We start from the raw sequence: 11,772 nt of genomic DNA on the forward strand, positions 1-11,772 counted from the left end.
TGCTGTGGGTCCCCCCTCAGGAAAGTGGGCACCAGGTGTGTGCTTGGATTCCTCTGAGACCAGTCTGATCCTTTGTGAGGTGTGCGATCAGAGTTGGAAGAACAGCCCATGATTAAAGAATGTTACATCAGTTCTCTCCTGTCCCCGGCCAATGCCTACAATTCTGTAGTCAGATCATCAGCCCTTGTCTGAAGGCCTCGACTACCATTACAGTCTTCCATTACATACGTTTATCTCGTATAATTGCAAGTTACCTTAGAAATCGAGGGATCTGAGGACAGGGGCTCAGAATCTGGTGGGGGTGAGGCAGGGACAGGGAGCAGTGGACACCTTGCAGGGGAGTGGAAGGGAAGCCAGAGTGGCCAAATTACCTCACCCCTCTCCTACGTTTAAATTCCTCCTAGCTCTCTACTGCCCTGAGAATGAAATCCACGGGGCCTTATTATTAAGAGTGTCATCCCCAAAGCCTATACTTTCAGGGGTCATTTCTATGGTTTGTTACTAGAGAAGTTTCTCTGAATGTGTAGAGCCCCCGAAATCATGAAGAGGAGGCGCAGTATTCTCTCCTGAGTGTGAAGCTGGCTTTTGGTGTTCCTTTGGCAACTACCATGAGCCATTGATGATCCTTCTTCTCTTCCTTTGGGAGAATAAGAGGGAGAGGACGCAGTGGTTTCTGTTTTTTTAAAAAAAAGTCATCTCCAGCCATAGCTGGTTTTGCTCAATGGTTAGAGAACCGGCCCTTGGACGAAAGGGTCTCGGGTTCGATTCAGGTCAAGGGCATGTACCTTGGTTGCAGGCTCCTTCCCCGGCCCTGGTCAGGAGGCCACCAATCACTGTGTCTCTCTCACATCAATGTTTCTCTCTCTGTCTCTCCCCCTCCCTTCCACTCTCTAAAAATCAATGGAAAAAATATCGTCAGGTGAGGATTAACAACAGCAACAAAAAGAATGCCACCTCCAAATGCAAAAGACACAAGATGTGGCAGGAACATGAGTTGCTGGAGGGCAGAACTATTTTCAACTTTAAAGTCCTCTAAAGTATTGATCACTTCTCATAGCTCTTATCAGCTTAAATCTAAACACTTGTTACAGGCAACAGAGCGTGAGCTAAGAAAACCACCCAAGGCAGACATGCTCTGAAATGTGAGAGCAAACTTTCATTCTTGTATGATTTCAATGTGAACTTATTCAGGACAGCTGTACCTGGTTCAGGTTCATAAAAGCAGCCCGCAATTGATTTGCTGTCTGTGATGGACCCACGGGGGAAAAAGCAGGCACCGAAAGAACAAATAAACAAGCTATTGGTGGAATAGTCTGACCTCTGTGCTGAAGGCATTTACCCTCCTCTAGCTTAGTGAGATGGAAGGAAATGTGTGACAATTGCCAAAAGCACTGAGAGTGAGGAAAAGTAGTTCCTTCCTTTAAAATAATAAATCTTTCTCATTTAATGAATGAAAAAAACCAAGGACCCACCAAGAGCACTTGTCCTTATTTCAGTCATTATTACAAACTGGAGTTTCTTCACGTCATTGGTTTTACTTGCCATGTGGCCATGGGTTTCTCTTCCCCATCGCACCCCAGATATCAGCATAGCTCACCCATCCCCCCCTTTCAGGTCTTCACTGAAGCGTCATCTTCTCCGATACCTCCTCTCTCAATCTCTATCTAAAATCCTACGAAACCTCTCTCTCTAAAATCAAGACCTCTACCTAAAGTTCCCTCGCCACTACCTGTTCACCTTTCGTTTTTCAGCTTCTTAGCATTTATTGCTATTTCTCATACTGTGTGTTTTATTTATTTTGTGATTGCCTCCTCCGCTAAATTGTAAATTCCACAAGAGTAGGGATCTTTGTCTTTTATTGTTTGTTTTAGCCTCTGTCCCCAAACAAGCATAGTGCCTAGCACATAGTTGGCTCTCAATGTGTGTTGGTTGCACAGATGAAAGAAGAAATGAATCTATTTCTTCAATAACTACCAAGAGGTGCGACTAGAGAGTCGTGGACAAAAATATCACTTACTCAGCCTGTATTTTCTACCAAGGACTGGCTAAGAGCTTTCCATATCTAAGGCAGGAAACCCCGAATGCTATTTGAAAAGATGGTTGCAAATTGTCCCCCTGGCTCTGGGAGAGGGGGCAGAATTCACCCTGGGGATCAAGCTGTCTGCTGCGGAGGAATTCAATGGCACTTTGCAAAAATGAGGGGCCATTGGCGGGAGCCGCTCTTCATAAACGAACTAAAATGATGAAGGTAGCATCCTTGGACAGCGTGATTGGTCATTTTTGTGAAGGGATTGCCAGTGTCCCCTCTGAATGTCTGAGCTCGGTTCAGGAAGAGTTCTGGACTTGAGAGTGAAAGCACATTTGAGAAGGAACTCCATTCGGAGGGAAGAGAACCCAGAACAGGGGCTGCCGGCTGGTGCCCACGGAGAGAGGCCACCAGGGAGGGGCTTCTAACGGGCATCCCTGACAGGCCCACAGTGATGCTTGAGACCGTTTTAAAGTTGCCCCAATAACCTTCAGCAAATCTGTTGCACGAGACTATTGGGAGAGCACATTGGTGTTAGAATATTTATTTCTGGTAAAGAGCCTCTTCCCCCATCCCTACCTCAATGGCCTGGCCCCAGCCCCACGACCCCCAACCTCCCAGATCCAGACACCTTTAGGACTGATTGGCCATTGCCTGGGTGCTGGGGGCTAATTCCAGCAGGTCATAAATGCAAGAAGTTCCTCAAAAGGTTGGTGGACCTTGAGGCTTCAGCAGGGCTGAAGATACATATTATTGCCTGCTGGAATAGCTGAAAGCATTTCCCCAAACCTAAAGATTTGCATATATTATTGCCTGCTGCCTGACAGCCAAAGGCAGTTCCCCCCAACCTGACAATGCCTACTGTATACCAAACCTTACCTTTGATATATATATCTGCTTTGCTTTAGGGCAGTGGTTCTCAACCTTCCTAATGCCGCGACCCTTTAATATAGTTCCTCATGTTGTGGTGACCCCCAACCATAAAATTATTTTCGTTGCTACTTCGTAACTGTAATTTTGCTACTGTTATGAATCGTCATGTAAATATCTGATATGCAGGATGTATTTTCATTGTTACAAATTGAACATAATTAAAGCATAGTGATTAATCACAAAAACAATATGTAATTATATATGTGTTTTCCGATGGTCTTAGGCGACCCCTGTGAAAGGGCCGTTCGACCCCCAAAGGGGTCGCGACCCACAGGTTGAGAACCACTGCTTTAGGGCAATTTGTGTTAATAAAAAGATAGGGATTCAGAGATTCAGGGAACTTGGTTACTGAAGCTAGGTCTCCTCTGGCTCCCAAAAATGCCTTTCAAATTTCTATTTCATGTTCATCTCTTTATTCATTTACTCGCAGCCCTTCTCCAGACTCCTGAACCCTTTTAGATGCTGGGAAATACCCCAGCGCCTGGGCCACTGCAGTTGTTAAATATTTAGACTCTCACCCCTGCCTCCACACACACCAGCTCAGTTAGGGAGTTAAGTGGGGAGAACAGAGGAAGGGCCAGTGTTCACACTGGGGTTGGAGCAGAGCAGAAGGAGGAGTAGAATGAGAAAGAGTGAGGAGACAGCTATAGGCAGAGCCGGGGAAGGTGCCACGGGGTGGGAGGCTGGGGGTACGTGAGAAGCAACACTTGGGGCGTGTAAGTGCTTGGCAACCTCTTTAGAAATATCCGGAGGGGACTGGTTTTCTCAGTCACGCAGAGCGAGGATTCAGGCTATTACATTTGGGTATTAAAAGAAAATGAATTTACAAAGGACCAGGAAATGTGGGGATACTGAGAATAAAAACCAGACAGCAAGAATGGCCCTTCCCATGCTAATTCCGCTCGTTTCCATTTGATATCAGAGAATGGTTTGTGTCAGCAGAGAACAGGCTGAACGAAAGCAGTACAGTTCCCCTTGTGTTTAATCAGATGTTCTGCTGGGGGGGGGGGGGCACGCCTGGCGCTGGCTCCACGTGCCAGTTTCAAATCTGACACATTCCACAGGCGTGAGCCTCCGGGGCAGGAACACGGGCACCCGCTGTGTTTATTACGCTCTCTGATCAGCTCCCGCAGTCTTTCTTTTCACTTCATGTATCAGGGAAGTTCATGGGAAGCTCTGAGGCAGAAATACAAGCAATCATCTTCAAGAGGCCGAGCAAACATCGGGGTGGGGGTGGGAGGTACTGTGCTGCCGTCTCCATCACTCCACACCTCCCAGGCTTGTTGACCGGAGTTCTCTCTCCCCCGTTGTCCTTCCATTCAGATCTGTCCTTTTCCTCTCACGCTCACGTCCTTACTTTATGGATAAGCTTGCATCCCACTCGCTGACCGCATAGCTGCCCACGCCAGGCACTGAGGGGAGGCTGCGGGCTCACAGAGGCTGACGAATGGTCTCCATCTCGCTGCAGAAAAGCCAGCACAGGCCTGGGAAGCAGAGAGCAAAAATGGGTGATTCACCCAGACAGCTGGGACTCAAGAGAGGGAACTTCCACAACCCCTGGGAGGAAAAAGCGGGGGGGTCCCTTTGGTGGTTCCCTTGCCCTGCAGCAGTGGTTCTCAACCTTCCTAATGCCGCGACCCTTTAATACAGTTCCTCATGTTGTGGTGACCCCCAATTTCATTGTTACAAATTGAACATAATTAAAGCGTAGTGATTAATCACAAAAACAATATGTAATTATATATGTGTTTTCCGATGGTCTGAGGCGACCCCTGTGAAAGGGTCGTTCGACCCCCAAAGGGGTCGCGACCCACAGGTTGAGAACCGATGCCCTACAGGATGGGGGGCACTTGGAGGAAACATCTCATTTGAGACGGAGCAGGTGTGTCTGTGTGCCTTGCAATACTCATTCAGGACATTCCAGAGCCCACGTCTTCTCCACTGCTTCTTTGACCTTCGTGCCTACAACTCTCCCCTCATCCCACTCTGCTCGCCGACCTCCCTGTGGGTCCTGGGACCCGCCTGGCCCGCTCCACCTCCAAGCTCTGCACCTCTGTTCTCTGTCGGGGACACCGTAAATGTCTATGTGACACCCTCCCTCCTGTTCCTCGGGTCCCCACTCAAATGTCACCTTCGCAGCGAGCCTCTGTGATGACTGCACAAAAGATTAACATACATCTCCGGTCACTCTCTCCAGCCTTCCCCAGCCCTGTTTTTCTTTCTAGCATTTTCCCCACCAGATCAATCCGACATTTGCTTAATTTCTGTCTCTCCCCATCCGTGTGTAAGTTCTAGATATGAGGCATGTGTCTGTCTTGTTTGCGTCAGAGTCTTCAATACCCAGAAGAGAATTGCCACAAAGCAGCGGCTCAATACATACTCCTGAATAAATGACTGAATGGTCCCCCAACTCATTCACCACCAAATATTGGATTATTACACATATTTCTCGCAAAAAATCACTGAAAACCTGTCTGAGTTCCTAAGAAGTGGAAGCTAACTGATGCACTGTCATAAATGTTGTCATATTTCCAGCCATGGGGGCGGGAGGGCGGGGGGCGGGGGGCTGTAGACCTTGTTAGCTTCATCCTAGGTAAAAGTAAAATCTGCATTAGCCTTTCCAGTCCCTCCCTCCCCCCACCCCCACCCCCACCCCAGCCAGGGAACAGGAGTGCCCAGGCTGGAAACCGCTGCTTTACACCTTCAGTCAACACTTCTCAAGGAAGGAAGACCCATCCACAGGCAGTGAATACACCTGCCAACACCCCACTCCGACTGCCCAAGAGCGGGACTAGAGAATATCCCGTGTGACCACTCCACAGCTAACAAATATTTCTCAGCCACCTACTAGATGCTGGCAACGCAGCAATCAGCAACAGAACGTGGAGCTCGTGCTGTAGAACGTAGGGTGAGTGCTTGTTGACTTGAATTGAAAGTGACCTTGAAACCTAGACTCTCCAAAGACATGAGTCCATGTTAACAATTTTCATTCCCCAAGTTCTGGAGATGGATATTGGTGGTGGTTGCACAATGCTGTGAATATACTCTAATGCTACTAAGTGGACACTTAAAACGGTAAATTTTATGTTATGTTTATTTTACCACATTTTCATTCTCTTTCCAGGGATATGCCCTCCCTACTGATGAATTTTGCAGGGTACCAACCTGCACTTCTTTTACTACATTTTTTTTTTGGGGGGGGGGACTAGGTAGAAAAGGGCCTTTTGCAAAGGGTATTGGGTAGCTCACAGAATGATCAGGAGAAACAGGGTTGGGTGGTATGTTGAAGAACAGCACTCGGAGCCATCCTGCAGAACTGCTCTGTCACCATGGTCACCAGGCACTGGGATGCTACAATTTGCAATGTCGCTACTTAAATCAGGAACTTACTTTACTGCAACTGCCACTACCTTCAGTAGCACCAAGAACTTGACCTTTCATCACTGCCACTTTCCCAAATTTCCTCTCCACCTTCACTGGAAAATAGATTTTGAATGTCAGCACTAGCTTCTTACATTGACCACTTTCAGAGAGAGGGCCTGTGTGGGAGTGAATGGTGTCTGCTTGGTGGAGCCCAGCTCACGTGCCTGTGCTTTAGCTGCAAGAGATCCTGGGAAAATGTTTTCAGAGTTCTACCTTGGGTTCACAAGGCAGGACTTTCTCCAAAGACAGGAAGAGTTTTCAGTAGGTGCTGTGCAGCCAGGAAATGTGACAAATGAACACCCTTACACAAAGGCTCTCACCGATTTTCTTTCTACCCACATTTTTACATCTCCAAAGCTTTACACGCTGCTGCTTCAGACCCCTGTAGAGTGGACACTGGAACAGTTGAGAGCCTCCCCCAAATTTCTCTGTGTGCGGTTGCACTGGGGATTTTGAGTTCACTGACCAATTTACTGATGGACTAACCAATAGACCACCTAGCAGAGTGGTTCCCCATCTTCTTCTTACTGGTAGACATGTTACCAATGACACCCAGCATCACTGTGCTAAGTGCTCTACATACATGAGCACATTGAATCCTCCCCACGACCCTCTGAGATGGGGACTCTTATTATTCCCCATTCTACAGATAAGGAAACTGAGTCAAGAAGGTCGTCAGTCGCCCAAGGTCACGAGGAGCCAGGAGTAAAACCCAGGCGGCGTGGCTCCGGTGCATGTGCCCATCACCGCCTACGACACAGCATAGCTTGACAAACGCCAAGGATTATGTGTAAGTCCCAGAGCGTTAGCTATAGCTGACTTCCTGCACTATTCAGAGAGCAGCTCCAAGTCCACTCTAATTTCATGTTTTCTTTAAAGACATAAATCAGTGGAAAATGTTTACTCTTAGATCAGTAAAAAAAAACCCCAAACATTGATGATGACAGAGCAGAGGAGACTGATTCACAGAAGCTGGGGAAAGATGGCTATTCTGACAGGTTGGTGCCAGTCAACTCCAGGTGGGTTTGAGGGCACCGCCAGAGTGAATCAGAGCTTCTGATAATTGTAACTATTATTTCCATAAGGCTGGGTGCTGATCTAAGCTCTTTACACAAGTTAACACCCCCACCTACTTAAAGGCCCTTTCCCCCCGCCCCCCAGGACCTAGTCCAAACCTATGCCCCTGAGCGTGCCTGCAGGGCGGCCTGGAGGGCCCAGGCAGGAAAGGTACTAGTATGTCTATCCCGTTTCTTGGACCTGTCAGCCCAGCCCTGCCGCCTAAAAGTCAATTCCAGAGCGAACAGTTTCAAGTACCTGTTGGTGAGCTAAGGTGGCCGGCAAGAGGGAGAGAATGCCACTACCCCAGCCTGAAGCAATCTGCCCACTCCCCTCCCCACCCAGGAGCGCGCTCTGATCCATGCTAGGCTGCTCTGAACAGCCACCTGCATCTGCTCCGTCCTCTGCGTGTTCATCAAAGAACACGAAGTCCCGGAGGCGAAGCTGACAGACGTGCCTTATTCTGACCTGACAGCTTTCATGTCTGTGTCAACCAGTCTCTCCCTATTCAGAGATCATCATGGCTCCTGCCTTCCTTCTAATAACACAGTAAACACCCATTGGTGACTCAAGGCAGATATTGGTTGCTGCCTAAACTGCACCTTACGCAGGTTCCCTTGTGATCCCTGAGTCACCATCCACCATCCTCACCAAGCCCTAAGCCGGCACAGCACGGGCGTGCTCCACCTGACCAGGCTTCCCCCCCAACCCCCCTCACTCCCCTCCCTGCGGCTTCTTGCCAAGGCTGCTTTTCTGGGCTAATTAGCACCCTCCACCCCCACCCCATCCTCTGCTCTGGTGCCCACTCAGGCAGGCTGGAATTGAGGGAGCTCTCAAGAGCTGTGAGAACTGAGCAAGGCTGGGAAATCAGGAGACACTGCAAACTGGGAGGCCTCCACCCCCATTTTAGGGCAGCCCCTGTTATGAGAGCAATAAAGAAAGCGCAATTTATGCCATTTAGAAGCAAATGGCCCTTTCATCTGGAGTGGCTGCTGCTGCCAAGCCCACGCCGCCCAGGGAGGAGGAGGGGGCCCAGCTGCAGAGCCCGCCTCCAGGCCGCTGAGAAGGCTGCCTTGCCCCAGCGCTGCTGCTAAAGCAGCGGGAGCTGCAATTCACAGGTGAGGGGAGAAGTCTGTTTACACTTCTGTGTCCCCTGGATGCTCTTGGGGGTGGGGGGGCTGCTCCGGGTCCAGGCACAGGAGGCAGGAAGAACGGGGGCCAGAGCGTGAGCGCTTGCCTGACTGTGATGGATAGAGAGGGAAATCAGTGGCATTGACAGCAGCACCCAATCACTGGGCTCATTTCCAGGAATGGGACTGGAGATTTGCTGTCACCAGAGAAAGACAGACAGCACCCTTCTCACCCTTCACGAGGCCACTTTCTGCCCCTCGGTGTGGCCGGGGTCTGAACCGGCTAGGTCACTGCTATCCGTGTGGGGTTCGGCTCTGGGCCAGGCTACTGAGTCAGCATCTGATTTTAACACGATCCCCTGGTGCTTCTCCTGCACATACAGGGTGAGCAACACGCTAGACCCCTCTGTGTGCGGAGGCGAGAGAGGGGGAGGAGGCAAGAGGGCGAGCTAGGAAGGCTCAGGCACTTCCTTTGTGGGCCTGCGAGTAGCCCAGTAGCCACAGGAGAAAGTGGCCCGTGAGTAACACAGCAGCTCTTCCCGCCTGCAGGAAACTCCTCAAATCAAGACGCTTGGGTGGTGAGTCACCATCACTTCTCCTGCTCTTCCAAGTCCTACCAGTTCCTCCTCTACCCAGCCAGGTACCCCACCAGAGTGCATGGCCTGAGCGCTCAGCGAGGCACTGTTTGCTTTCTTCCTGCCTGTTGGACACCACGCTCATCAAGCACTTGTGGAGCCAGGGGCTCAGGCCTCCGTCCTGGGAGCTGCCAGTACAAGGCGCCCACCGTCACCCTCCTGTGGGCACAGCCAGGTCCCAGCCATCGGAGATGGGCAGGCAGGTGACCTTCATCACGGAGGCCCCTGGCAAGCTTCCATCGACGGCCCCTTTAATTTTTCTCATGTTGCCTCACCATCACCACCACTACCACCACCGCCGCCAGGAGCAAAGAAAAGTTACATTACAAAATTTATTTGAAAGAAAACCCTCAAAGCATTTTTTAATCTTGCAGCTATTTGAAGAATGTCGGTGCTGTCAGACGGTGAAGAATGTCTGCTTCAGCATCCATCAGCATCATTAAAAACGCCACCTCTGATGTGGCGAACGTGGAAAGTGGAGTCTGTTACGCAGAAGTGGGCCTCTTCTCTCTGTAACAGAAACCACCGGCGCGCACATGTGCGTATCGCCTTACCCTGGAACATGCTTCTGGCACCGTCCCCGCGGCCCCCGCCCGCCCGTCTCTGCTTCAAAGAGGCAGTCACATGGGGAGGTTCCTTTATTTGAGCAGAAATATGTCAACGTCAGATTTTTCAAAAATGCATTACTGATGTGCAAGTCACGTGAGCATTATTTTCAAGTCAGCGGCTTGTACACAAAGTGTGGCCTTTTTCAAGTAGTAGGTATTTGACAGAAAATGGAGTGTGTCTGAGCGTGTGATGTCAAGGGCCTCGTGCTGGGTCATGTCCCTGAGCCCACCACGGTCGCTCCATGCTGTGACCGTGGCAGGAAATGCCTGTGGCGCAGGAGTCAAGGGATGAGAGACAGAGCAGACACCAGGGATGCATCTCTGAGTGCCTCGCCTGCTTCTCTCCGCAGGGCAATGCCAGGCCCCCAGAAGGCTCGGAATAGGAAATAGAAATTGAGGGTGAAGATTTGGGGGCAAGTGAGCCATAACAACCCTCAGTCCTTGTGGTCTGTAGAACCCCACTGAGCTAAGTATCCTATCCTATGTGGGGGGACCGGGCTGTGTTAGGCCAAGAATAGCAGAACTTGAGACAGGGATTCTTGTGCAAGTGATTCACAGAGAATGCTCCCAGGACGAGGGGCGGCAGAAAAATTAGCAAGGATGTGGTGTCCCCGAGGGAGCTCAGGGAGCAAAAATCACACCACCAAGCTGACCCCACCTTGAGGCAAAGTGCCATCCATAATCAGAGACTGTCACAGACAGGGTGTAAAAGAGTGTGAGCAGGGGAGTGAGGAGTAGGAGAGTTTGAAGGAGTTCGGGGAGGTGTACCAGCCCTAAAGGGGATCTGGGAGGGGCACCAATAGGCTCTACTACATTTCCCAGGTCCACCTCAGGGTGCCTTTGGGCCCACCTGTCAGGCCTTTGTAAGGAATCTATCAGTTGGTTTTGTGGGTGCATGTGATTTAGGAGAAATTTGAACACTCCTCCATCCTGACCCTTTAGCCTTGCTCTATTTTCCCCGGCACACTATCACCACCTGACATGCTATGTCACTCACCTATGCTTATATTTACGAATAGCTGATCTGTTACCTCTGCTCCCACACACTAGAAAGCAGGCTCCATGCGGACGGGTCTCTTTATCTCTTGAGTGTCTGACACGTAGAAATTGCTTGGTAAGTATATGTTCCTGAAAAGTATTATCAAGAACGTATTCCTCCTGGTGCTGCTCAGTGATTTTTGCGATGCTTCTTTGGGTCCAAAGAAATCAAATTTTGACCTGAGCAGGGAACTATACCATGTCGGAGGGGGTCGTACAGCCCGATATTCTCAGATTTCAGTGTGTTTCAGAACCACCTGGGGATCTCGTTAACATCATCCTTCTTGGTTTCCATACCCAGAGAGTCTGATTCAGTGATTCTGGAAGGGGCCCAAAATATGCACTTAAAAAATAAAAAAAGGTATAACCATTGATTTGGATGTAGGTGACCTGTGGAACATACTTTGAGAAACACTGACGGAATCTGCACCACTGGCTCAGGCAGGTATAAATAGCTTCCCAGACCACCCCGCTGCTCAGCCGCAGCGTTGGGGTTAGACCTGGCTCCCCTCACTCTCAGTGCAGCCTGTTTTCCACTCATGGTCTCCCTTAAGATATGTTTACAAGCTTGTACATACATCGGTTTCCATGGCAGCATAAAAGCTTGATGAATACTACCACTGTAGCTGGGCTGTGGGCATAACTGGATAGTTATCTTTAGAAAAATTTGACTTCCCAACTTTTTGTGACTTGTATTGCCCCATGTTCTTGTGGATTCTTTTAAAATTGTAAATCTGTTGAGATATGCTGGTGCCATAATCATTCAACGAAATGGAACACAGGGAGAGCCAGGAACCAGGGCCCTTACTGGAACTGATTTGGGGAAGGGGGGTGGGGAGGCGGTGTGTGTACTGAAAAGACATGGGGAAATTGCATGGAAAAAAGGAATGACGCCACATGATTTAACGCATGGTGAAGGGCTC

The 11,772-nt window shown here is 49.7% G+C and overlaps 1 long non-coding RNA gene and 1 other non-coding gene across 2 annotated transcripts in view; one reads left to right on the top strand and one right to left on the bottom strand.

Moving 5' to 3' along the window:
* Window positions 1–463: 463 nt before the first annotated feature.
* Window positions 464–671, top strand: LOC111828191. Its single transcript, XR_002831977.1, has one exon. It is a non-coding gene; the product is annotated as a small nucleolar RNA U3 (small nucleolar RNA).
* A 2,778-nt stretch (window positions 672–3,449) lies between these two features.
* LOC102421920 overlaps window positions 3,450–11,772 on the bottom strand; it is a 67,383-nt gene continuing 59,060 nt past the window's right edge. The window contains exon 5 of the long non-coding RNA XR_002831972.1: window positions 3,450–4,443. This is a non-coding gene — a long non-coding RNA (uncharacterized LOC102421920). The remainder of the gene's footprint in view (window positions 4,444–11,772) is intronic.

This window comes from Myotis lucifugus, unplaced genomic scaffold (genome assembly GCF_000147115.1).
Source record: "Myotis lucifugus unplaced genomic scaffold, Myoluc2.0 scaffold_294, whole genome shotgun sequence".
Taxonomy (NCBI): Eukaryota; Metazoa; Chordata; class Mammalia; order Chiroptera; family Vespertilionidae; genus Myotis; species Myotis lucifugus.